Genomic DNA, 27751 nt, shown 5'->3' on the forward strand with positions numbered 1-27751 from the left:
ACCCACCTGTGTGGATCTTGCGAAAAAAAAAACACCTCCATGGGCTCATGGCCTACACGGCTACCCTATTGTGGGAGTATCACTGCTGTCGCTATCCTCACCCTCTGCAGCTGCATCAGGAGGTGGTGGCACTATGGGAGGCAGCCCACGCAAAGCCCTAGTCTGTTCCTCCATGGCTGCAAGCATGCGGGTGTGGTAGGTCTCGTTCTGGAGGATAAGTGTGCGGAGGTCCCCATGCAACAACTCATGGGATGCCCGGACCTCCGCCCTAGTTGCCTGCATCTCAGCTGAGAGCGTACGGGTGAGACGCTCCAGCTGCTGTTCTGTCCTTCGGTTTGTTGAAGCCTCAAGCTCAACAAGAGTCGTCCTGAGGTGAAGGAGTTCCAGCCTCAGGGCTTCCCTGTGACCCTGGGACTCTATGGAGATGGCTTCCTGCAGAGTTGCCAGTGCCGCCCGCCTGTCCCTGTCGGGCGCCAACATGTCCTCCCTGTGTGACTGGCAGATGGAGTCGGTTGCCTGCTGTAGTCGCTCCATCAGCCTTTCGGGGGGGGACAATGGAAGTGGCCACCCTATCCATGGCCTGAGCCATCATCTCTGATGATGCTGCCTGTTGGGTTGCCATACCGTAAATGGATTGCTCCCATGCGGTATTGCCAGGTGGAGTACGGCCACCACGTCGGCGGGCACCACACCTGTCTGGGGCAAGGCGAACTGCGCCTTGCTGTGCCGGCACTGCCTGAGGCTGCAGGACTGCATTCCCCCTCTGATCTGTTGGCCCAGGAACAGATTCAGATGTCGCGGAGTGTGACCCTGCATCCGTAACCACCAAAGGCGTACCTGCCAACACTGACATCCCCATTGAGGGTTCTAACCCTGGTGCAGGTGGGTCAGACAGAACAGAATCCCTCCCAGGAACACTCACCTGCGACGGAACATAGGTCTCATCATCCGAATCGACACCTGAATAAAGCTCGGGGGAGGTGCAGCCAGAGACACCCCTTGAGAGCACGACCTGCAGCAGTTGTGGATTCTCACCCACCACCACACCACGTCCCTCACTGGTGGTCGGTCGGCCCTCAGACCCCTCCTGGGTCTGCACCATCTCCACAGCCCCAGCAGTATCAAGTGCGTCTTCCCCTGCAAAGACATAAAAGAAAACAAATGGAAACAGGCATTAGCACTATGGCACACAATTAGGGCTGAGAGGCTACAGAAACAGTACTTGATTGACACATGTCCCACATGACTAAAACACTCCCATGCATGCACCGTCACTGCGTGTGATGGGGAGGCAGATGGCACACATTGATGACACCAAGATGGAAGATGAACACATTTGCTGCATGCTGCCTAGCAGTGGCATCACACATTGGCCAGTGATTGGCAGGTCAAATACACATGCCATCACACAGATGGCATGTACCCTAGCCATGAAGTGAAGAGCGAGAGGAGGTCACCAATTGTTCATTCAGTCCAGTTTGCTCATATAATTGATTATTTTCATTGTAATGGTTCAAATGTTTAACCTGCAGCTGCCAGTCAAAAATGGTCCTATAGCACAGGGACATGTCTAAACTAATCATGTCCAGGAAACTGAGCCAGTCCACTGTACCATAGCCATGTCAGATATGTGACAATAGGACTGAGAAATCCTGAGTAAAAGTGGTGGTATGCAAACAATCTGCCTGAATAAACAGAGGTAAATAAGCAACAGTGTTGTGGCAAGATGACACTCCAAGGGCAACTGGCGTGGTGTTGGGCTGGATGTCTAATGTTGGCCGAAGGGATGCTGCTATACCCAAATGCTGGTGCCAAGAATGTATAGGAAGAGGCACATGGGTGAGCCGAACCACTCAGGCACACACACCCTCCCCTGGCACCCAAACAGAAGCCCTCCCACACACACCATGCACATGGATGACACACACATGCATGTGCACTCACCGGACAATGCCTCGTAATCTGCCAGTTCTCCCACGCCTTGGATCTGTTGCTCCATGACGTAGGTCCCAGCAACCTGCTCATATGGAGTGAGTTCTATGTCGTCTGCTGGAGACCCACCTCCAGTCACTAGAGTTGCGGCATGACTTGAAGCCAGCTTATTCTTTGCCCTGCGCTTCAGGTCATTCCAGCGCTTGTAGCATTCATTAGCTGTGCGCCTCACGATTCCAAGGGCACTTATGATGTCTGCAATGGTCTGCCAGTGTGCCTGACGTTGTGCAGGTGTGGTTTTGGATCCTGCAACAATCACCATTTCGCGGTCATGTGCGGACACATACTCTACAAGTGCATTCAGTTCGGCCTCATTGAAGCTGGGCTTCATTGACGGGCCGGACTGTGTAGCCGTGTCTGGGGCATCAGCCTCTACTGGACGAGCACTCTTCCTCTTCCGCTTGGAAGGTGGTGGGGATCCTGAGGGTCCTACGCCGCTCTGGACACTAGGGGCAGGAGCGTGGGATTGCACACTCAGCATGGGAGTTGGTGCAGCATTAGCTCAAGTGTGATGGTGTCAGGGGGAATGTCAGCATGATGGACTTGGACGGACACTGTCCTGGATGGGTGTGTGAGAGGTGGGGTGGATGGAGCCGCAGCTGCCCCTGCATCCTCCCCAGCCTGCCTATGTGGGGCAGAAGATGACCTAGCTGCCCCTGATCCACGTGGCCTGATGACACCAACGTTCACTGGCGCACGTGGCCTAGACCTGCTGACCTGGAAGTCAGCCATGGAGTCCCCCTGTGCCAGGTCTGGTTCCACAGTGGGCTGGTCCAACAAGGGCTGAGCATGGATGGTGTCATCCACGGTAACCTCAACCAGGGGGGGGGCATGGGTGTCCCTGACTGCTCCTCCACACATGGGGGGCTAGGGGCACCCTGCAAGTCATGGCCACGTCCCCTACTGGATCCACCAAGGCCACCACTTGGGGCTCGGCCACCTTTGCCACCCTTACGGCTTGGTCGCCTCCCAGCCATGGCACTGATGTTATTGTGCGTATGGGAGTCGATGTGAACTATTGTCCTGGGCAATTGGGGGTCAAAGGGGTTGGGTACCAGATGGTAATCGTACCCTAGTGCTCTAGCAAGGCTGTATGTCACCCCTGGGGAAAGATGACGGGTCACGCAACGCACAGGCACCCCAAAAAAGTGAAGTAAGGTGCATGCAACCCCTACGCTGTGGCACCCAGGAACACAAGAATGAAGGTATGCGTGTCACACGCAGCCTAGAATGACCTATGAAGGGGTACGCGACACATGGGGCAAGCACAGATGTTAAATACGTGCGCGACTCACCGTCTGCCTTGAACAAAGGCATGAAAAATATGCACGTGTGCGCGTTGGCAACACCCCCGCCAAAAGAAGAATTGTACGCTGTCTGAGGAGACAGGAAAACAGTAGAAGGGAACACTGTTTGAGGAAACAGGCCCAGGAAAAAGAGGAAAAGTGAAAAAGCTGTCAGAGGTAACAGGGAGTACGAACTGGAAACGCTGTGAAGTAAATCGCGTTTGAACCGACAAGAAGTACAGATTTCACCCACTCGATCTCCACGAAAAGCACGTACAAGGAAATGGCGTTCTACACGTACCTTTTATACACACGTCACAGACGCGCATACACGATGAGGCCATTTCCACCAATTACGCGCTTTGACACTCGGACGTGTAACTCTTCATTTTTACACGCGCCATTCTCTACGGCCATGCACGTGACATCACAGCTGCGATTGTTGGCCTTGGGGCCAATGAAATCGCATATGCGAGCACACGTGGTAAAACTGCACTTCCGAGTGTCATCGCGTGTAATCGGAGGGAAGTGAGCGTACACGCGATTGGCCTGGGTACGTGTATTTCTGGGGTGCGCAGAAGTTCCACACGCGATTGGTGGAAATCCACGTGTGCTCTGTCATCACGTGTAATGAGGGAAACACCCGCGCGCCTCACGTCACAGACGCGCTCACGCGCTAAGGGCCTTTGTTCCAATGAAATCGCATATGCGTGCTGACGTGCATACGCGCTAAGGGCCTTTCCTCGATTTACACACAGAGGTGCAGGATTTTCACGTGCCAAATCACTCCGTATCAAGCTGGCCACACGTAAGCACACGGAAGACCACGCTCCTGCCCACAAGGCCGAAATACTGCCCCCCAGAGCCCCGAGCACGTTCCCACTTGCCATCTGCTGCTGCCTGACTGCCTGCTGCCCATGTGCCCTGCCATTTGCTGCCTGCACATCAGCCAGGGGTGCTGTTGCTGTGACCACCCCTGCTGGAACCGAAGACTCCAGACTGGGATTCCATCGCTCCACAGCCCAGCCCCAGGACCCAGGTGCCCACCCACTCCTGCCTCTGGGGTTGTCATGTCGGGCACTGCAACATCTGGCACCACTGACAACCCCCGGCCAGAGAGGCAGAGGGGCACCAGCTTCAGTGCCAGGGAAGTTGGTGTCCTGGTGGAACAAGTCCTGGGGCAGTATGATGCCTTCTACGGAAGTGTGCGTGCCGACAATGAAGGACGGACTCGGATCTGGACCGACATCATGACTGCCATCAACGCGGAGGGGGTGGCAGTCCACGACTTCCAACATGTCAAGAAGCGCTGGGAGGACTTCAGGTCCAGGACCCTGAACAAGGCCCGGCGCCTCTTGAAGGCAGCGGATGCTAAGGGGCACCAGTGACACTTGTTGGAAGATCATATGAGGGTCCTGGAACGCATATCCCCAGCGCTCCACGTCCAGGTCCTTGAGAGGCAGACCCGTCTGGAGTCGAGCGGTAAGTGTACATGCATCATGATTGTAAGCTGTGCGTGTGGTGATGTACCAGTAGTGTGCCGGTTGCACATCTGTTTGTATGGGGCCGAGTATGGGTGGGGGTGTACAGGACCGTGAGGCTAACACATGCGAGGGCTGTCATGTGTGAGACATGGATGGTGCTTGTGTGTGTAGGCTTGCATGCCAAATGCATTTGCGTGGGCACACATGTTTGGATGAATGTGTATGTAAGTGGGCATGTTCGTGAAGTCACGCATGTATGTTGTTTTCAGCTTCATGTATCAGCACTGTGTACATGTGCATGTGTGTGTATTTGACAAGGGTGCAACAGTGAGGCAACATGGATGCATGTGACAGCGGGATGTGGAAGCCTGATTGGCAGATGTGACATGGATGCCCATCGGAACACTGCGACAGTTGGCTGAGGTGTACACATGCATGCAAGTGTGGTGGTGTCGTGCATGTGTAGTGCACTCCCTGTGTTGCATGTGATGTCTGGCTCACCTTTGCCTGCTCATGCTGTTGTATGTGTATGGATGGTGCTGGCAGTTGCGATGTGGCTGTGGTATGGCTCATGTGTGCAAGTTGAAATGACATGTGTGTTGCCGATTGTGTTGCCATGTCTGAGGTTTGCCAATGCCACTCATGTGCAACTGTCATGTGTGTATGTGTCCATTGTACAGTGCCCTGATGCCTGTGTTTTATTTCTCCCTGTCTGCAGCGTCAACTGATGAAGAGGGCGGAGAAGGTGCTGTGGAGCACAGTGGCGGGGATCGCACCGCCAGCCGGAGACGCAAGGCCCGGCTCCCCTCCCAAGTTGTGATCTTGTCGGGGAGTGAGGAGTCCGGTGCCGCGTCCCAGGCCGCAGCTGCCGGGGGGAGGTCCAAGAGGCGGAGGTTGGAGTTGGACTCCTCGGCAGCAGAAGGGGCAGCTGAGACCCCACAGGGCCCAACGGGGGAAGATGGCACGGAGTCATCCAGGTTGGTGGGGGGTTTGGTGGAGGAGGAGGCCGTGCAAGCAACAGAGACGGGGTCTGGAGGTGGGGATTCCACTGGTGCTAGTGGTGCAGTGCAGGACCAGGGACAGGAGGCAGCACAGGTCGCCGTGGAGGTGCCTGTGTGCAATCCTGTCTCTGATCCTGTCACTGCATCATCTTGCACCAGCAGGGATGCCTACGTCCAGACCCGTTTTCAGGCAGGGGATGAGCTCACGACAACTGGCCTTCCTCTGCCTGCGGACGTGGCTATCCGGGTCCGGGTTGAGCCTGTCCTGACTGGTGTGGCGTTGCGTCAACGGGCCATGCGAGGTGACCTGCAGTCTTTTCATGAGGAGACTGCACGTCATCTCAAATGGCTCGTTGACCGTGTCGGCCTATTGGGACAGGTCCCCCAGGCCGGATTCCTCCGTTTGATGGGGCTTGCTACGACCCCCTCCTCAACTGAACCCCCTATGCGCCAGTCATCCTCCGTGCCATCTTCCCACCCATCAGTCACCTGGGTGCCCTGTGGAGCTGCCTCTGACGGTGCGGCCAGGCTGGTGGAGGAGGCATTCCTGCCACCGTCTGGAGTCGGACATCCAGCCGGGGTGGCCACATCAACGACTGCACCCCAGCCAGCGGAGGATGTGCAGGCAGCAGGAGGCAGTGCACGGGCAGAGCCGCAGCAGCAGCAACGTGGTGGGAGCCATGATGGCTCGGGGCCTTCCACATCGCAGGGGCAGTCATCGGCCAGAGGGCAGGAGGACCCAGGACGGGAAGTGTCTTCCGTGTGGTAGCGGTTGGGCCACACCATAGATGCGGTGCGGCAGCGGGCGGAAGAGGCACGGCTCACGATGGTCAGGGCGGAGAACTCCATGCGGAGGGCCTTGAGGCGTGCCCAGTGCCTCAAGGCAATCCGCAGGGAGTTTGGGGGGAACATGTGGACGGCCCTGCGGACCCTCGGGGCCATGGAGGAGGAGCGCCTCCGGGACATTGAGCAGGAGTTCGATAATGCCCTGGCCCGGAACATCCCAAAGTGAGCCGTCGGACTAGCCCGCTGCCCTTGTAAATGGTTATATAATTAGTGTTAGGTTTCCTTTGGTTTTGCATTTTTTTTGGACCTTTTGGACAATGGGCCACATTTTTGTATATAGTTATTTTTTTTAGGTAGTGTTATTAGATAGGTTTCATTTATTCGGTTGGGATCATGGACCCTGGATTGTTTATCTGTACATAGTTGATTTTTGGATTTTCAATTTTTATTATGATTTCCCCATGGAGCAATGGTTTTCGATTTTATTTTTCCATTGGATTTACTCTTGTGGACTGTGACTTTGGACACCTTTCGTTTGCATTATGATTTGTGGTTTTGCATTTTTTCGCGTACCTGCTGTTTTTATTTATTTTTTTAATTTCTATTATTGTTTGTTTATTTTTGATTCAATTTATGTTGCTTTTAATACATATTTTTTCTTCAAAGTTCAATGTGTAGTATCATCTCATTGGTTTCATGATATGGGTTTTGACATTCACTGACACCCATTGGGTGTATGTGAGGGACATGTGTTCATTTGCAAGCTTGCAATTGTGGTTTGATCATGTTTTTGCCATTTCTAAGTGGGTGGATGCAATACAAGGGTGGGTGTTTGGCATTTGGAGGCTGACCATAAGGGCCAGGGATCTAGATTGTGGGGGCCTGGTGGAGGCTGCCCCTGGTGGCTGGGGGGTGGGGGTGATAGGGGACATGAGTGGGGGCCTGGTGGAGGCTGCCCCTGCATTGCTGGGGGGTGGGGGTGGTGGTAGACATGGGTGGGGGCCTGGTGGGGGCTGCCCCTGGTGGCTGGGGGTGGGGGTGGTGGTGGACATGGGTGGGGGCCTGGTGGGGGCTGCCCCTGGTGGCTGGGGGGTGGGTTTGGTGGTAGACATGGGTGGGGGCCTGGTGGAGGCTGCAACTGGTGGCTGGGGGGTGGGGGTGATAGGGGACATGAGTGGGGGCCTGGTGGAGGCTGCCCCTGCACTGCTGGGGGGTGGGGGTGGTGGGAGACATGGGTGGGGGCCTGGTGGAGGCTGCCCCTGCACTGCTGGGGGGTGGGGGTGGTGGGAGACATGGGTGGGGGCCTGCTGGAGGCTGCCCCTGCACTGCTGGGGGGTGGGGGTGCTGGGAGACATGGCTGGGGCCTGGTGGAGGCTGCCCCTGCAGTGCTGGGGCATGGGGGTGCAGGGAGACATGAGTGGGGGCCTGGTGGAGGCTGCCCCTGGTGGCTGGGGGTGGGGGTGGTGGGAGACATGAGTGGGGGCCTGGTGGAGGCTGCCCCTGCACTGCTGGGGGGTGGGGGTGGTGGTAGACATGGGTGGGGGCCTGGTGGGGGCTGCCCCTGGTGGCTGGGGGGTGGGGGTGGTGGGAGACATGAGTGGGGGCCTGGTGGAGGCTGCCCATGGTGGCTGGGGGGTGGGGGTGGTGGTAGACATGAGTGGGGGCCTGGTGGAGGCTGTCCCTGCACTGCTGGGGGGTGGGGGTGGTGGTAGACATGGGTGGGGGCCTGGTGGAGGCTGCCCCTGGTGGCTGGGGGGTGGGGGTGATAGGGGACAGGAGTGGGGCCTGGTGGAGGCTGCCCCTGCACTGCTGGGGGTGGGGGTGCAGGGAGACATGAGTGGGGGCCTGGTGGAGGCTGCCCCTGGTGGCTGGGTGGTGGGGGTGGTGGGAGACATGGGTGGGGGCCTGGTAGAGGCTGCCCCTGGTGGCTGGGGGGTGGGGGTGGTGGGAGACATGGGTGGGGACCTGGTGGAGGCTACCCCTGCACTGCTGAGGGGTGCGGGTGGTGGTAGACATGGATGGGGGCCTGGTGGGGGCTGCCCCTGGTGGCTGGGGGGTGGGGGTGGTGGGAGACATGAGTGGGGGCCTGGTGGAGGCTGCCCCTGGTGGGTGGGGGGTGGGGGTGGTGGTAGACATGGGTGGGGGCCTGGTGGAGGCTGCCCCTGGTGGCTGGGGGTGGGGGTGGTGGGAGACATGAGTGGGGGCCTGGTGGAGGCTGCCCCTGGTGGCTGGGGGGTGGGGGTGATAGGGGACATGAGTGGGGGCCTGGTGGAGGCTGCCCCTGCACTGCTGGGGGGTGGGGGTGGTGGTAGACATGGGTGGGGGCCTGGTGGGGGCTGCCCGTGGTGGCTGGGGGGTGGGGGTGGTGGGAGACATGGGTGGGGGCCTGGTGGAGGCTGCCCCTGCACTGCTGGGGGGTGGGGGTGGTGGTAGACATGGCTGGGGGCCTGGTGGGGGCTGCCCCTGATGGCTGGGGGGTGGGGGTGGTGGGAGACATGAGTGGGGGCCTGGTGGAGTCTGCCCCTGGTGGCTGGGGGTGGGGGTGATAGGGAACATGAGTCGGGGCCTGGTGGAGGCTGCCCCTGGTGGCTGGGGGGTGGGAGTGGTGGGAGACATGAGTGGGGGCCTGGTGGAGGCTGCCCCTGCACTGCTGGGGGGTGGGGGTGGTGGTAGACATGGGTGGGGGCTTGGTGGAGGCTGCCCCTGATGGCTGGGTGGTGGGGGTGGTGGGAGACATGAGTGGGGGCCGGGTGGAGGCTGCCCCTGGTGGCTGGGGGTGGGGGTGATAGGGAACATGAGTCAGGGCCTGGTGGAGGCTTCCCCTGGTGGCTGGGGGGTGGGGGTGGTGGGAGACATGAGTGGGGGCCTGGTGGAGGCTGCCCCTGGTGGCTGGGGGGTGGGGGTGGTGGTAGACATGAGTGGGGGCCTGGTGGAGGCTGCCCCTGCACTGCTGGGGGGTGGGGGTGGTGGTAGACATGGGTGGGGGCCTGGTGGAGGCTGCCCCTGGTGGCTGGGGGGTGGGGGTGATAGGGGACATGAGTGGGGGCCTGGTGGAGGCTGCCCCTGCACTGCTGGGGGGTGGGGGTGCAGGGAGACATGAGTGGGGGCCTGGTGGAGGCTACCCCTGGTGGCTGGCAGGTGGGGGGGTGGGAGACATGGGTGGGGGCCTGGTGGAGGCTACCCCTGGTGGCTGGGGGGTGGGGGTGGTGGGAGACATGGGTGGGGGCCTGGTGGAGGCTGCCCCTGCACTGCTGGGGGTGGGGGTGCAGGGAGACATGAGTGGGGGCCTGGTGGAGGCTGCCCCTGCACTGCTGGGGGGTGGGGGGGTGGTAGACATGGGTGGGGGCATGGTGGGGGCTGCCCCTGGTGGCTGGGGGGTGGGGGTGGTGGGCGACATGAGTGGGGGCCTGGTGGAGGCTGCCCCTGGTGGCTGGTGGGTGGGGGTGGTGGGAGACATGAGTGGGGGCCTGGTGGAGGCTGTCACTGCACTGCTGGGGGGTGGGGGTGGTGGTAGACATGGGTGGGGGCCTGGTGAAGGCTGCCCCTGGTGGCTGGGGGGTGGGGGTGATAGGGGACATGAGTGGGGGTCTGGTGGAGGCTGCCCCTGCACTGCTGGGGGGTGGGGGTGGTGGTAGACATGGGTGGGGGCCTGGTGGAGGCTGCCCCTGGTGGCTGGGGGGTGGGGGTGATAGGGGACATGAGTGGGGGCCTGGTGGAGGCTGCCCCTGCACTGCTGGGTGGTGGGGGTGCAGGGAGACACGAGTGGGGGCCTGGTGGAGGCTGCCCCTGGTGGCTGGGGTGTGGGGGTGGTGGGAGACATGGGTAGGGGCCTGGTGGAGGCTGCCCCTGCACTGCTGGGGTGTGGGGGTGCAGGGAGACATAAGTGGGGGCCTGGTGGAGGCTGCCCCTGCACTGCTGGGGGGTGGGGGTGGTGGTAGACATGGGTGGGGGCCTGGTGGGGCTGCCCCTGGTGGCTGGGGGGTGGGGGTGGTGGGAGACATGAGTGGGGGCCTGGTGGAGGCTGTCCCTGCACTGCTGGGGGGTGGGGGTGGTGGTAGACATGGGTGGGGGCCTGGTGGAGGCTGCCCCTGGTGGCTGGGGGGTGTGGGCAATAGGGGACATGAGTGGGGGCCTGGTGGAGGCTGCCCCTGCACTGCTGGGGGGTGGGGGTGGTGGTAGACATGGGTGGGGGCCTGGTGGAGGCTGCCCTGGTGGCTGGGTGGTGGGGGTGGTGGGAGACATGGGTGGGGGCCTGGTGGAGGCTGCCTCTGGTGGTTGGGGGGTGGGGGTGGTGGGAGACATGGGTGGTGGCCTGATGGAGGCTGCCCCTGCACTGCTGGGGTGTGGGGGTGCAGGGAGACATGAGTGGGGGCCTGGTGGACGCTGCCCCTGCACTGCTGGGGGGTGGGGGTGGTGGTAGACATGGGTGGGGGCCTGGTGGGGGCTGCCCCTGGTGGCTGGGGGGTGGGGATGGTGGGAGACATGAGTGGGGGCCTGGTGGAGGCTGTCTCTGCACTGCTGGGGGGTGGGGGTGGTGGTCGACATGGGTGGGGGCCTGGTGGAGGCTGCCCCTGGTGGCTGGAGGTGATAGGGGACATGGATGGGGGCCTGGTGGAGGCTGCCCCTGGTGGCTGGGGGTGGGGGTGATAGGGGACATGAGTGGGGGCCTGGTGGAGGCTGCCCCTGCACTGCTGGGGTGTAGGGGTGCAGGGAGACATGAGTGGGGGCCTGGTGGAGGCTGCCCCTGGTGGCTGGGGGGTGGGGGTGGTGGGAGACATGGGTGGGGGCCTGGTGGAGGCTGCCCCTGGTGGCTGGGGTGTGGGGGTGGTGGGAGACATGGGTGGGGGCCTGGTGGAGGCTGCCCCTGCACTGCTGGGGGGTGGGGGTGCAGGGAGACATGAGTGGGGGCCTGGTGGAGGCTGCCCCTGAACTGCTGGGGGGTGGGGGTTGTGGTAGACATGGGTGGGGGCCTGGTGGGCGCTGCCCCTGGTGGCTGGGGGGTGGGGGTGATAGGGGACCTGGGTGGGGGCCTGGTGGAGGCTGCCCCTGCACTGCTGGGGGGTGGGGGTGGTAGTAGACATGGGTGGGAGCCTGGTGGAGGCTGCCCCTGGTGGCTGGGGGTGCAGGGGGACATGCGTTGGTAGGCAGTAGTGCAAGGTGACATGTGGGTTGGCTGGGGGGCATGGCCATGGTGGATGGGGTGCCTGCAGGACATGTGCAGGGTAGGCCCCTGTGGTGTGGGCCACCTGCAGGGGCCGTGGAGGGTGTAGAGGGAACACCTGGGAGGACCCACACATGCAATTCACGTGTGGTGCTCCCCGCGCACCCCTGTAATACACGTACCCTGCTGGAATCGCGTGTGATACTTCCCGCGCACCCCTGAAATACACGTACCCTGCTGATTTTGCGTGTGATACTTCCCGCGCACCCCTGAAATACACGTACCCTGCTGCTTTTGCGTGTGATACTTCCCGCACACCCCTGTAATACACGTACCCTGCTGGAATCGCATGTGATACTTCCCGCGCACCCCTGAAATACACATACCCTGCTGATTTTGCGTGTGATACTTCCCGCGCACCCCTGAAATACACGTACCCTGCTGATTTTGCGTGTGATACTTCCCGCGCACATCTGAAATACACGTACCCTGCTGCTTTTGCGTGTGATACTTCCTGCGCACCCCTGTAATACACGTACCCTGCTGGAATCGCATGTGATACTTCCCGCGCACCCCTGAAATACACGTACCCTGCTGCTTTTGCGTGTGATATTTCCCGCGCACCCCTGTAATACACATACCCTGATGGAATTGCGTGTGACACTTCCCGCGCACCCCTGAAATACACGTACCCTGCTGCTTTTGCGTGTGATACTTCCCGTGCACCACTGTTATACACGTACCCTGCTGGAATTGCGTGTGATACTTCCCGCGCACCCCTGACGCACACGTACACAGGACAATCGCGTGTGGAACTTCCCGCAAACCACTGAAATACACGTTCCCCACTTGGCGTTTGCTGTTTGCCAGCCCTGTGAACTGGTCCAGGGTTAGCGCAGCCCTTTGCGATTATTTGGGGATTTTGAAGGCTTTTCCTTGCGCGAGGGCGTTCTTGGGGGCGTAACTGGTGCTGCTGCAGGGTCGCTGCGCCATGCTGCGCCACGGCTGGTTTTGGATGCGAAAATCCATGAATACGCTGTGCGCGGAAATCGATTTTAGCGCACGCGGCTGGCGCAGACATTCGCACGGGCACACTGTGCGCCAGTCGCGTGCGCCACTTTTGTGCGAATTTCTATGAATTACCCTGAAAATATCAAGCCATTGAACTTAATGGTACCCCATGCCACTGCTGTGACCATCTTTTCGATAGGCCAAAGAACAAAAATACCGTCCCAGAAAAATGTACAAGTCCAATATTAAGTCGATGGACTTCTGTTGTCTTTTATTATGTTATGTTATTTTGCATTTATATAGCGCCTTATGTATCATTGGTATGATCTCAAAGCACTGGTAGGTTGAACGCCCTCGGGAACCATAGTTCGAGTCAGGAGAGAGAGAGAGAGAGAGAGAAAGAGAGAGAGAGAGAGAGAGAGAGAGAGAGAGAGAGAGAGAGAGAGAGAGAGAGAGAGAGAGAGAGAGAGAGAGAGAGAGAGAGAGAGAGAGAGAGAGAGAGAGAGAGAGAGAGAGAGAGAGAGAGAACTGGAGGATATGTGTGCAGCCGGAGTGGTATTTGCGTGATAGCTGCTTATTAGCGGTAGGTGTGTTGGTTGGGAGGTCAGGAATATGTGTTCATTCTGGTAGGTTGATATCTGGCTGTCTTAGGCCTCCAAAGACACTTACGCTGGCGGAGTGTGCTCAGCTGGGTGAGTTTAATTAGGGTGATGGGAAGTATGTGGTGGGTGTTAGTATGAGAACAGCTATACCGAATGTTTCATAGTATCGCTGTATTCTAGTTGATTGGTGGTGTATAGGAGAGAGTAAGCGTGGAGATGTGATATGGTGGGTTTCGGTAAGGCACTTGAGATCGAGCGCTCCTCAGTACCAACAATTCTATCAGTTTTATTCACTCTGTCCGTTCATTCAGTTTTGTCTGTTCGTACATTTCATCTGGTTTGTCATTTAGTTTATTAATCTTTCCATTCATTGCCTCATTCGAACCTTCATCTACATAAACTACTGCATCAGTCTGTTGCTCCATATCTTCCTTCCCATCTGTTCAGTGTGATCCATCTGTTCCATCATTTTAAAAAATATTTCTGAAAATATTAAGATTATTAAAAAGAGATCCACTAGAGCCAGGTATGTACAGTGTATGTGGGACACATGCCTATGTTGTTGTTGCTTCTTTTTTTGTCCTTTTGACGGAAAACTGTGCCAGACAAGGGTCTATCTAATCAAAAGGATAGAATGAAAGACAACGTTAAATGTATAGCCACTGGCTGACTATTTGGAAATTAGTTTGAATGTGCTCATGTCCATGTGTTATGATTATACAGTAAATTACTCTGACCAACCCCAGATGATAGTGGTTTTCATGTTTAAGAATTACATATTACGCCATGAACAATAAGAGTTTGACGCTTTTCTGTTTTATGAATTTTAGCATGACCATTGCCATATCCTGGGGGCATAGAAGATGTATGCAATACAACACACAATAGTACTTATGCGTCCTGAAGAAAGCCAGGATAACAACCGTAAAGGACACCAGGGATGATGTCTCATTAAGAATCAAGGCCAAAACATGTTGACAATCCTAGCAGACTGAAATAATAATAAGTCTTGTTGTGCTTTTCATTTGAGTTTTTGTTATGCAAAAGTGGCCTTTGTAAGAATTGAAATTAACACAACAGAGAGTGATGTTGTCTTAAAATTTAAATGAACAGAGAGTATGGGGGTCATTACGAAGTTGGAGGTAGCCATGGCGCTATTAGCGCCCTGGCTACCCCCTCACCGCTTACCGGGTCCGGGTTCCCTGAATGGGGAATTACCCGTCCATTCCAACCTTGGAGGACCTGGTATTTCCCCATTCAGGGAACCCATTCCCATTTGATCCCCCATAGGGTTCAATGGGAATGGGGACCATACTAACAACAGGCCCATTAATAACGGGCCCGTTGTTAGCATGCTGGTCCTTTAGCGGCTCCCACTAAGTGCGCCTTGTAAAACTAGCTGCCCTTAGCGGGACCCGCTAAAGGACCTCGTAATGCGGCAGTAAGGGGTTAGCGGCACCGGCACCGTTAACCCATTACCGCCAACCTTGTCTTTTGCCTCTGTGTATTCCTATTAAGGATTGATGCACTGTTCCAGTTTACCCCACAAAATGGTTTTTTATATATATTTTTTCTATGTTTTATTATAAATGTTTGTTTCAACTTGAGATTTGAGATTTGTATGTTTCAAGTTTTGAGCATCGTACAATGAAGATTACCCCTGCTAGCTGCGCAGGGAGTATTAATTCTATTAAAGACTAAGGAGGCGAGCATTATGCTTCATCTTAATTTATTTCTACTCTTCAGCAGTTCAACAAAACATATATAAAACCATGAAAAGTGTAGAACAGAACTTTTCTCTTTTCAGAACTACAATATCCATGAGTCTCTGTAGTCCATGCCCTTTCCACCAGTCACAACCCACTTCCTGTGCTTGGGCTCCTCCTCTGCTTTTACTCGCTCTGACAGTCACTCATGTTCTTTCACTGATCCTCGCCAACGGTGCGGAGGGTCTTCTGAACATTACACTCAACTGCCGGAGCTCTCCCGGACTCTTGATACCTTCAGCTACGACACTGCCTTCAGCTGTTCTTCTGATCTTCCCCTATGAAAACATAATAAGAGATCTTAGGGTGGTGTGTATGTAATATCCTCACTCATATAATGCATCCACATTTATATACATTACAGTACTTGGGTGGGAATTTAATGCTCGCCTCCTTAGTCTTTAATAGAATTAATACTCCCTGCGCAGCTAGCAGGGGTAATCTTCATTCTATGACAACACTGGAGGTGAGCATTATGCTTGTTCAAAGCTTCCCCAGCACCGCACCAGCCAAACTCTCTGCTGGCTTAAAGTAAAACTCTTTAAAAGTACGATCGCTTGACCAGTCTGCTGCTAGCATTATTTCACTCAAAGGCACTCCCGCTCTTACGGCTGACGATGCCATTGCTCCTCTCACTGAATGAGCTCCATACTTGTCCACATTCACACCTGCTTCCTGCATGACCTCTTTGACCCATCTAGCTATGGTAGCTGATGCCACTGCGTGGTAAGGCTTCCTGCGCACTATTAATAACTGAGTAATATTCACTGCTTTATTCTCTGCTGTTCTATTGTCGTATTCTTTAATACACTGTGCAACGCACCATTTCGAATTGTTCGTAAAATACAGATAATGCACTGTGGAGGTGCCTGTCTTGGTCTTCCTGGCTATGGAGAATGTGTCTCCTTCCGAACCGAAGGACCGTCTGTTAATTTCTAGCGCTCTAACGTCTGACACTCGTTTGCATGAAATCATACATAATAACATAGCTAGTTTACCTGATAGCTGTTTAAGAGAAAGGTATTTATCTGATGGCCAATCTGATAATAATCGCAATACCGTCGTCACGTCCCATGTTGTACTATATTTGGGCTCTGGCGGCACTCTGAATCTCGCTCCTCTGATGAGCCTCACTACCGCGGGATGCTCCTCTGCCGGTACCCCTTCTATTGGCATATGCCCTGCTAATATGGCTGATCTGTATACTCCTATTGTCCAGAAAGCTTTCCCGTTCTGCAATTAGTGCGCCAGGAAATTCAGTATTTCCACTACAGGTGCTGAAACGGGATGAACACTTCTGTTCTTGCACCAGCTTGTCCACTTTGCCCAAGCTGCGTCGTAGCTCCTCCTAGTGGATGGAGCCCAGGACTCCGCGATAAGCTGAGCAGCCTGCGCCGAAATTCCTGGCAGCGCCCAGCATCTCCTGATATCCTGCACGCGACTAGCGGAAGTGTCCCTCTCACTCTCAGAGGATGACACAACCCAACTGGGTCCGTGAGCAGTCGCTGTCCTACGGGGAGGACTCTGGGAAGGTCCGCTACTAGTTCCATTAGTGTTGGAAACCACATTCGTGACTTCCACAAAGGTGCTACAAATACCAGTTCCGCTTTCTCCCTCCGACACTTCGCTAGCGCTCTGTTCAACATCGCGAAGGGAGGGAAAGCGTAATGCGGGCCTCCTGCCCATTCCTGCAGGAAAGCATCCATTCCTTGCACTCCCGGGTCCAGCCTCCAGCTGAAATAGAGGCTCGTCTGTGTGTTGAGCCGAGAGGCGAAGAGGTCCATATGTAACGGTCCCCATCTCCTGTCCAGCTTCTGGAACACTGCTGGAACCAGCTTCCAATCGCTGGAGTCCGTCAGGTAACGAGAGTTTCAATCTGCTACCACATTCAGCGAGCCTGGTAGGTACTCTGCAGGTGGTTTATGTACCTTACTGCTGATATGTTGTCCATCTTCAGCAGTACACAAGATTTCACCCTTCCTCTTGTGAAGGCTTTGATCGCGAATGATCCTGCCAGGAGCTCTAGACAGTTTATGTGGAGACAGAGCTTCTCTTGGCTCCACTTGCCTCCGGTCTGTAGGGTCCCACATCTGGCTCCCCAGTCCTTCCGGCTGGCATCCGATTCTATTATCAGATCTGGCTTGTTTCCGAATATGGCTCGCCCATTCCAAGCTTCCATATTCTTTAACCACCACTCTAGTTCTGTAATGGAGTCCTGATCTAGAGGCACCTGTTGGTGATACTTCAGGCCCTGTAAAGCCCGGTAGTGCAGGGGCCCAGGGAATATGGCCTGAATAGATGCTGCTAACAGCCCAACTATCCTTGCTAATGTCCTGAGGGATATTCGTTGTTTCTCTAAACATAACCTGATCTCCCTCTTTATATCTTTGAGCTTTCGAGCTGGCAGCTCCAGAGTCGCTTTCTTTGTGTCTAGTACGAACCCCAGAAAGTCTAATCTCTGTGCTGGAATGGTATCTGACTTCTCTGTGTTCACCAGAAATCCTAGTGAGACTACAAGTTTGTGTACCCATCTCGTTTGGTATACTAACACCTCTCGATCTTCTGCCAGGAGTAAGAGGTCGTCCAAATAGATGATCAGTCTGACGCCCTTCTCTCTGATTGCCACCGCTACTGGCTTCATCAGCTTCGTGAATGCCCAGGGTGCTGAAGCAAGCCCGAATGGCATTGTCTTGAATTGCCAGAATTGTCCTCGCAAGCGGAAAGCTAGGTATGGTCTGTACTCTCTGAGGACCGGGACTGTGAGGTAGGCGTCCTTCAGATCTAAGCGCGTTAGCCAGTCTCCTTCTCTTAGAGAGTCCCTGAGCTGATGTATGCCCTCCATTTTGAAGTGGCGGTATACTATCCATCCGTTCAGCTCTTTGAGATTTATGACTGGACGCACCTTTTCCTTCCTGTGCACTAGTAACATATTGCTCACAAATTTGGGGGCCGTCTCGCATCTCTCTATCGCCTGTTTGCGGGCAAGCTGCACTATCTCGCTGTCTAAGCATGCTTGTTCCGCTAGCGCTAGCCTCTGACTCTGTGGTCTGCTCCGCTGAACTGGTCTCTCTATGAAATCTAGCTGCAGCCCTCTGACGGTCTGCAATATCCAGGAATCGCTTGAGAGCTTGCGCCAATTCTCTAAAAACATGCGCGTCCTCCCACCTACAGGAGGATACTGAATCGCTCTCACCTGGCGAAAATCCTTGACCTCGTCCTGATCCCCTGGATCTACGGCCTCTCGGGAATCTCCCTCTGGACGGAAAGAATGTATCCTGGCTCTTGTTCTTCCAATATTGCGCTCTGGGGTTCTGAGGTCTTCTGCCTCCTTGACTACGACCGGCTGCACGACCTCTGGAGCGGCCGGTCCCTCCAAAAACTGTACTTGGGAATATTTTCCGAATCGATGCCTGAGCCTTTTCGAGGGAAGCATATGTCCCAACAAACCGGCCCATCTCCTTCCCAAAGGTCTCTCCGAACAGGAGGCCCTGGGCTCCTTCTCCCGCTTCATATGAGTAGAGGTCGCTAAGTTTCGAATCTATCTTGAGCAAAAGGCCCTTCCTCCTCTCCGAAGCGATGGCGCAATTGGCGTTCCCAAGAAGACATAGTGCTCTCTGGGTCCATCCTGTGAGAGCTTCGGGGTCCACTTCTTCTCCTGTGTCCCTAGCTCTCTCTGCGAGGTCCATGATTTTCGCGAGAAGGCCTACCAAATCTAAAACCTTTTCCTGGCAACTTTTCCAGGACCTATCGATACCCTTACGGGGGTCTTTATTGGTTTTGACACGAAGGTCAGCATCTTCGGATCGAGCTCTGGGGCTTCCGCTACTTTCCCCGGGAGATCTGGACGCGGGCATTCTGCTCGCAGTCGTTGCCTCACCTCCTTGTCCAAAGGTTTGCGTAGTCTAGCTGTCATATACTGTGCCACTCGGGGGGATGGCTGCCATTCGGTGGACCTCGGGTTCCGGATGCTCTCCGGGTCAAACATATCATCCTGAGGTTCCAGAAGGTGCCTCTCCTTCCGTGCTCTCTTGCCCCCACTGGGATTCGCCCAGTCTTCTTCCTCGACCTCTTCATCTTCCTGCGAAGTCTGATCATCAGCCTGCTCATCTTCCGAGCCGGGGTCATCTCCTGTATTTTCATCCCCTGGAGAGGGGGTCATGAGGTTCGGCACCGCCTGCCGTTGCAGATAAGCTTCCTTCAGTTTAGCAAACGCGTCAGGCACCTCTGGGGCCCTATTCGCTGCCCCTTCCAAAGCACCCTGGGGGTCGTCCGAGGCTTTCCTCTTGAGGGCTGTTTTACTCCCCTTGAATTCCCCTTTTAAGGGGTCTGTGGGCGTGCGCTTCCAGTCCTTGGTGCTGCTACTAGGCTGCGAAAACATAACCTCCAGTGTCTCCAGCCTCTCATGTAGGGGCCTGACGCCCTCTGCCACTGCATCAACCAGAGAGCTCCCCAGCACTTGCTTAAAGCTGGCAGCGAGGTCCTGCGACTGCTCCTCCTCGCTCCACTCGAACTCTGACATTTTCTGAAGTGCTGTGTGCCTAATATACCTGAGAGAGGTCTCTTAGCACGCCCACTGCTTCTGATTGATAAATCAGAGTCCGTAAAAGTCCTTTTTACTTCTTAACTCTGTTCTCTTTTTTTTTTTTTCTTCTAGTGGCTGCACCTATGTCCGTAGCTCTGAGGCTCTAGTAAGCCTTTGTCTCTAAGGCGCCAATCTTCTGTTGAGTAACAGTATAGGGATCTGCAGTGTCTTAGCTCAGCAGCTCTCTCCATGTGGTCCTGCAGTCTCCTAATATGCTCTCCTGGAGCAATGGCGCTCACGATCGTAAGATCGCTGGTATCAGGGCCCTGATCAAGCCAATGTAAGCTATTTGCTCTTCCGAGCGCTCTGCTGCTGGTGTGTAAGGAAAACTCTCACGTCGCACAAATCCGGCGTCCTGATGCACGCATAACGCGCCTAACTCCTCCCACCCGCGGGTGGGGGCTAACGCTTCAGAGCGTAGAGCCTACATATGGCTCGCGGTAGCTCCACCCACCCGCGGACGGGGGCTGCCTGCTCGTGAGCTTACCGGCCGCGCTCTGAGCCTCGCGGGCGCTGGCTCCGCCTCCCCAAGGGTGGGGGCCGGCTCGCAGATGCCAGCACGGCCGGCGCTGCATGTCTTCGCGAGGCTGACTAAACCCCTGGAGTGCCGGTTTTACGACATGGGGCCGTCAGCCTCGCGAACGAAATCTCTGCCTCACAAAAACTTTGCGGAATCTACTCCGACGCGTAGCTACGATAAAACACTCAATCTCGCAAGAGCACGCGTCCGTGTTACTAGACTTCGCGCCTATAACACTCTGGATAAATTATTACAGAAATTATTATATTTCTTTTTTTTTTTATATGCTACATAAACAAATCTTCTCTTTCACACACATACTGTGCTAGGCATAATCTTAATCTTCCACTCAAACCCAGTCAATCCAACCTTGACATGCGGAGAGGGAAGAAATGGTACTTATCTGCTTGAAGAGCAGTAAAAGAAGAGGATCCAAAGCACAGGAAGTGGGTTGTAACTGGTGGAAAGGGCATGGACTACAGAGACTCATGGATATTGTAGTTTTGAAAAGAGAAAAGTTCTGTTCTACACTTTTCATGGTTTTATATATGTTTTGTTGAACTGCTGAAGAGTAGAAATAAATGAAGATGAAGCATAATGCTCGCCTTCAGTCTTGTCATAGAATCAGAGTGTACGTGATGGTTATTGAAAATTATTATCACATTTAATAAATTGTCTTTCTTTTTTTATATGCTAAAATAAATTTTAGATGTTTTGAAATATTATATAGCGTCTCACTTATATTTCATGGTGGAGTATGTGAAAACATAAAAATTGATATGAGGCTGGGAAGCCCGAAAGAAACACACCAACACAGGTTACAAAGGACATACAAGTGCTTTATTTAAAAGCTACAACAGTTACCAAAGTCAATTGACAAACGGATAGGTATTCGGCTCTCAGAGTAACGTAACAAACTTCAACGAGGGTTCGATGCATTAGTAGAGAGACCGTACATTCGGAATACTTGGGCTTTTATATCCTTTATCCAGCCTTGGCCAACCCCCTCGCGGGTTAACCATTCTTGGGATCAGGCCTAGAGTTCCTTGCCAGGTCAATCCTATAATTTATGCGTTTTGATCAGTTCCGCTGATACAGTTGTTCATTTACACATAGGTCAGCAATAGGACAAGGTCTCAGTTCGCGACCCCGACAAGTGGCCTGCAGGCATATTAATTATTCGTGTGTGCGGAGGTCACAACGGCCCGAATCTCACTCAGAATGTCATTCAGCCTCCATTTTGATGTTCAGGGTGACTTCCTCATTACAAGAGAACCTAAAATGGCGGCTTAATCTAAGATGGCGATTTACATTACTTTTCGTTAAGGTCAAGACCTTGCCGCGGAATCTATTTACAGGATATTTTAGACAACTTGGCGTAGGCCAATACACATTCAATTACTGCGATAGGAGGCATAATATTATTTCAATTCCAACAGACCCTCCTTTTGGCCTATGCCAAGTGCTAATATCATTTCTAATACTTTTGCAAATAGCTCCATGTATTGTCATCCATACATCCCGAATCATTGTCTGTAATATCTATAGCCATTAGGTCGTTCATCAGAACCTCTTGTAACACAAACTCTTTGGATGCTGTATCTGGGGCATACATTCTATGCCCTATTGTGCTCACTGCTTGGGCACAACATCCCCCTAGCATTCCACATATACTCGGAAGACATTGAAAACAGCAACAAAGGAATAGCAGGATCCCCAAAATAACCAGAATAACAGAAAGCACCTTCCAACCCCAAGATCGTAAAGAATCCCAGAACCAGGTGCTAAGATTCCAATCTCCTACAGGGATATGTACTTCAGAACTAAGAGTATGCAAGTTCTGTATTGCTTTAAAAATTGTCGGCGAGGAATCTGGTACGAAAACACAGCAAGCGGACCCCACCAATTTGCATACTCCACCTCGTTCTGCCAAAATGACATCTAATGCCATCCGATTTTGGAGTGCTAACAATCTTATTGCTTTTTGTTCTAGTGTCATATTGTAGAGTATGTCCGTGGTCCGATTGATCGTTCTCTCCATGTAACGCTCACCTGATTCCCACGGAGGCGCTGACCCAAACTAGACTGCTACAGTTGCTTCTATGACTATGATGAGGTGTAGAACTCGGAAGACGCTCTGGGCAGGACCTCCGAATATTGACTGTCTGGCTTGTAAGGTGAGTTGTCTGCAGGTGGAAGAAAAAGGGGTAATTACAAGCTGGTTGGATAAATTCTCCCACCAATCTTCTGCTTTTCCCACTTCTTGGTTCTCGACTGGTCTACACGAACTCTCACCTTTGGTTTAGTAAAGCCGAGCTCTCCATCCTGCTTCTGGTGCACGGGCGCGTGGAATCCAGTTACGTCACTGGATGATTTCAGGGTTTAGGCTCAGTGTCCTTTGTGGCTTGTAATAGTCCTTCAGGTGCCGAGGAGCTGTTGGCGACACCACCACTGCTGTGCAAGAAGAGGCTCGTGAGTATAGAAGATCTGAGGCCGCTTCTGAAGGAGCACCCTTTTATAATGTTCTTTTCTGTCTTTCAGGTGCCGAGATGCTGTGGGTGATGCCGCCGCTGTTGCACGTGCGGTGGCATGTAAGTATAACTGAATTGTGGCCGTTTCCAAATGGGCGCCTCTGATAATGTCTTTTCCTTCCTTTCAGGTGCCGAAATGCTGAGGGCGATGCTGCCGCTGCTGCGCGTGGAGAAGCGCATAAGTATAACTGAGTTGCGAACCCTTCGGCTCGGACACCACTAACAATGTCTTTTGTCTTCCAGGTGCTGGGATGCTGCCGAAGTGAAGGCCGCGGTGAACTCCGGTGTGATCACGGATGGATAAGGTAAGCGAGCGCAGCTGCGAGCGTGTTGCCCGTTTTCTAACCTTATGTCTTTATTTGCAGGTTGTCTGAGACTGGACTCTTGTGGCTGAATTCTGGTGAGTAGATGTTCCTGTGCCTTTTCTTCATCCACAGGTTGCTGCTCGAGAAGCTGAGGGTGTGTCTGGACCTGGAATGCAGGAGCCGACTCGGTGAGCGTCCTGCTGCTGTTGCAGAATAACGCGAAGCACGTGAATTCTATCGGGCGTGGTTTAAATAGTAGAGAAGTGCTTCGGTGCGTATTCTTCCTCCAGCCTCACCCAGGTAAGAAAAGAGTTCCAGTGTCAGAGGATTAGCATCAGCCCCACCCAGGTAAGAAAAGAGTTCCTGTAACAGAGGATTGGTCCCTCCCAGCCAGTGGCTGGGACTTCACCCAGCTTGGATTGTTCTAGGTGAGTATGCAGCATGGTCTGCCACAGGTAAGTCCACCCAATCACTACTGCACACTTTAAGAATATGAGCCCGGCGCCCATGGCGCCGGGACTGTGGTTCATTATGAGCCTGGCGCAAGAGGCGCCAGGACATGGTCCAAAGGGCCCCTGTAGGGGTCTGCTGGAACCGGGGGTGTGGATGATGAGCCTGCTTCCGGGGATGCTGGGACAGTCTTGGCTCCTCGGGAGTAGCGCTCATGACACTCCAGTACCCTTGCTAATCCCCTAATGTTCTCAGAGTTTGTTATTTGGCCCCAAAAGGGCACAACTGATTTTGCTATATCTCCCAATACTTGCCCAGGGGTATCTCCGTTCTTGTCCCGCCGTGGGCGAGCCTTAGAAACCTCCAATGTACTAGCTACAAATACCCCGGATAGCAGGATTCCTAAATAACAGGTTCCCTGCCAATCCTTGGGCAACCAGGGAAATGCTAAACTATCACAAACAAAATAAACAGGCCCCCCTACATACAGAGGCCTGTTTTCTCCAGTCAAATTTACAATGTTCATACAACCTTCAAAATCTCCCATTGTCACAACGCGACCCTGGACACTGTGGAAAAGATGGAGGCTTACTTAGGCACCTTGCGGTCCTTACCGTTCTAGTCTTTTTGGTCCTTTTCCTTTAAAAGGTAGCCACGCCCACAACGATGTGCGTTGCAACTCGCATTGTCAGCCTTTCGCTAACTTCGACTGCAGTGCCGCTCCTTGAGCTTGGTCCTTGGATACTTTTCTACCTAGCACTCAGCCCGCTTCGGCTTTCCCTGTTTCTCGGCTCTTTCCTCTTATACGGGGTTCCGTACTGTAAAGCTATCCTTCGCGCCCCTTCGCTATTTCTCTCCGGCTTGCTCTCTCTCTCCCTGGCGCTTGATTCCTTACTCTTGTTCTTCCGCTTTCACTCCCGCTTGCTCTCTCTCTCGTTTTCGCTAGATTCTTTACTCGTGTTCACCCGCTTTTGCTCCCGCTCGCTCTCCCTTACTATTTCTCTCTCTCTCCCCTCCTTGCTCGCTCCCGCTTCTGTTCGCTCTCTTATTCTCCTCTCTCTATCGCTCTACTGTACCAGCTCTCTCTCTCCCTCTCTCACTCTTACCTGCATTATAGCCTTACCTTCCCTCCTGACTGTTCGTGTGCAGCCTCCGCTTTTGCCTTCCTTGGATCGCAGTGGACTCTCTTCCAATCCTTTTCTTCATCAGCCTACCTCGTCCGGTAATACTTGGATTCAAGTACTGTTACTGTATACCATTCACCGGCCTCCTCCACTTCCGACACACTCCCTGCCAGCAAGGACTCGCCATCTAACAGGGTTTTTTCTGCCGAAACTGGCTTTTTCCCTGACGTTACGGGACTGGCTCCCCTGATTCTACCTGACAGCTTGTTCCTACCACTGTCAGGGTGGCCTCAAGCGGAGCTCGTCCCTATCTCTACGAGCGCAAGAAGGACAAAAGGGGAAGGAAGAGCACCAAGACGGACAAAGACCCGCAGGAGATCAAGAAGGAGGGGAGAAGAAGACCTAAGACATCTACCCAGGAGGATTCCTCTAAGGAGTCAGGTGAGGAGCTTTCGGGGGTGGTAGTTTCCGATTCTGACAGTTTGCAACGCCCACAAGTCAACATGGCCTCCCTAGAACAGATCCAGGAGATGGTAGCTGCTATCCAAGGCCTTCAGACTGAAGTACAGAAAATCCGAACCGAAAATGTCAGTCTACGACAACAGATCGCAGTACGAGATGATACTCGGGGCGACTTGCCCCCACAGTCATTCTCTTTTGGAAAATATGATGGCAATCCAAAGCATTTGAAGGAATTCCTGGATGCTTGCATGGTCTATTTCACTTTTAGACCGAAGGCCTACGAACTAGACAGGTCCAAGGTTGGTTTCCTTGTTGCTAATCCCGTCGGAAACGCCTTGGCTTGGGCCACCCCGTTGATATCCCAATCCGATCCAGCAGTCAACGATTATTCCCTGTTTACCCACAGATGAGAGCCAGATTCGACAGACCTGAGGTTCAGTTTTCCTCTTATGAAGCCCTCTTGGACATTCGTCAAGGGAATCAAGATGTTCAAACTTTTGCTTCTGCTTTCATCAGACTGGCAAAGGATGCAGGATGGCCGGACTCTGCTCAACAAACCCTCTTTCGCCGGGGACTCCATGACGATCTCAAAGACGAGCTAGCCAGAGTGGCTCGTCCGACCTCCTTCCAAGAACTAGTGACTCTGACTCTTCAGCTGGAATACCGACTTCAAGAGCGAAGACAAGAAAGGAGGAGGTTCTGAAACCTTCCTTCTGCCAGTACTACTCCAGTTCCTCTTCCCAATCGGAGCCAGACTGAAGAACCAATGCAGATCTGAAATACTAGAGGCCCCCTGACTCCAGAGGAGAGAAAGAGACTTAGAGATCTGGGTCTCTGCATGTACTTTGGATCTTCTAAGCATTTGCTCCGGAACTGCCCCGAAGTACCTCCAAGACGTTCGGGAAACGCTTCTCCTCGGTCTTGAGCAGGGATAAGAACCGGGCAGAGAATATCAATCCCTGCAACCTTACTTGTCAGAAGGCTATAGAAGATGATAATAGATTGTTGGTGTTCACCATTCATCTCACTTTCGAGCCCAATCCCACCGTGGAGGTCTTGGCTATGTTGGACTGTGATGCTACGGGTAATTTCGTCGATGTCCAGTGAGCTCAAGATCAGGGGGTGCCTTTTCTACAAAAGAGCTGTTCCTTACCCGTAGAAGGAGTGGATGGAACTCCACTCTCCTCCGGGCCCATTGTACAAGAAACCTTACCCGCTACTATGTTTCTTTTTCAACACCAGGAACAGATTGTTTTCGATGTGATAAGAGCCGCACACTTCCCAATAATACTGGGTATACCATGGCTACGTAAGCATAATCCTACTATAGACTGGTCAGCCAACACTATATGCTTTTCATCTTCTTTCTGTACTTTTTCCTGCCTTCTCCAGACGAATCAGGTTCCTGGTAAGGGAATCCCTACTCCTAAGTCCGCCTCAGTGGTGCAGATGGTGCCGCTCTGTTACCAACAATACGCCAAACTTTTTGAAGATGAACTACCACGCTCTTTACCTCCTCATCGGCCTGAAGACTGCTCCATTGAGTTAAAACCAGGTGCTTCCATTTCTTTTGGCCGAATGTGTCCCATGTCTCTCCCAGAAAGAAGGGCCCTTAAGGAATATTTGGACGCTAACCTTCAGAACGGTCTCATCAGAGAGTCACGCTCCTCTGCAGGAGCATCTATGTTCTTTGTACCCAAGAAAGGGACCTCCGAATTGAGACCGTGTATTGATTATCGAGGTTTGAACTGTATGACTATAAGAGACAGATATGCCATGCCTCTTATAAAGGAAATACTGGAAGCAGTTGAAGGGGCTAACATTTTCACCAAACTCGACCTTCGAGGTGCCTATCATTTGTTGAGAATCAAGGAGGGAGATGAGTGGAAAACCGCCTTCAGAACTCCTCTGGGACACTTTGAATATCGAGTGATGCCCTTCGGACTGGTAAACGCCCCGGCGGTTTTCCAACGGTTTGTGGACAAGATATTCTCAGACCTGCAATACTCTTTTGTAATAGTCTATCTTGACGACATTCTTGTCTTCTCTTCTTCTCCGGCCGAACACCACAGACATGTTGAGCAGGTGTTAAGAAGACTACAAGAGAATCATCTATTGTTAAAGCCAGAAAAGTGCATCTTCGGATCCTCGTCTGTTCCCTACCTAGGCTTTATTCTCTCCAAAGAAGAAATTCAGATGGATCCCGAGAAGGTGAAGGCGGTACTTCTATGGCCCACTCCCAGCAGCCCTAAGGATATCCAAAGATTCTTGGGTCTCTCGAATTTTTACAGACGCTTTATCCCAAATTTTTCGGAGATCGTGCTACCCATTACCAATCTACTAAAGAAGGGTCAAGAATTTGATGGGACTCGAAGGCAGAACAAGCTTTCCAGGTACTCAAGGAAGCCTTCACCACTGCGCCCATCCTCATTCAACCCAATCAGTCCCTTCCTTTTGTGGTTGAAACGGACGCCTCAGGAGGTGCCCTAGGAGCAGCCTTATTACAGTCTGGTAAGGATGGTATCGAACACCCGGTGGCGTACTACTCCCGGACACTCACCCCGAGTGAAAGAAACTACTCGGTATTGGAACGGGAATTGTTGGCCATCCGCCAGGCTTGTGTCGAGTGGAGACATCTGCTACAGGGGGCTGCCCATCCATTTCTGGTGAGAACGGTTCATAGGAACC

Source organism: Ambystoma mexicanum, chromosome 4p (assembly GCF_040938575.1).
Source record: "Ambystoma mexicanum isolate Mex_15411 chromosome 4p, UKY_AmexF1_1, whole genome shotgun sequence".
NCBI lineage: Eukaryota > Metazoa > Chordata > Amphibia > Caudata > Ambystomatidae > Ambystoma > Ambystoma mexicanum.